This window comes from Myotis davidii, unplaced genomic scaffold (assembly GCF_000327345.1).
Source record: "Myotis davidii unplaced genomic scaffold, ASM32734v1 scaffold217, whole genome shotgun sequence".
Classification (NCBI taxonomy): domain Eukaryota; kingdom Metazoa; phylum Chordata; class Mammalia; order Chiroptera; family Vespertilionidae; genus Myotis; species Myotis davidii.
Genome location: NW_006290034.1, coordinates 7,833,189 through 7,833,497, shown reverse-complemented (window position 1 = coordinate 7,833,497; position 309 = coordinate 7,833,189).

Below are 309 nucleotides of genomic sequence, written 5' to 3'. Positions count from 1 at the left end.
GCCGACAAGTGGAGGGCAGCGGAGGGACTCCAATGCCCAGCGGGCCGTGCGCGGGATGCGCTTGCGCGATACGCGGACGGGGGGGCGGTCGGGCCATTTAAATGTGTGTTTGTGGGTGAAATGGCTGCGCAGGTCGGAGCGGTGCGCGTAGTACGGGCGGTGGCGGCGCAGGAGGAGCCGGACAAAGAGGGGAAGGAGAAGCCCCACGCTGGGGTCTCGCCGCGGGGCGTGAAGCGGCAGCGCCGAGCGAGCAGTGGGGGGTCTCAGGAGAAGCGGGGGCGGCCGAGCCAGGACCCCCCTCTGGCTCCC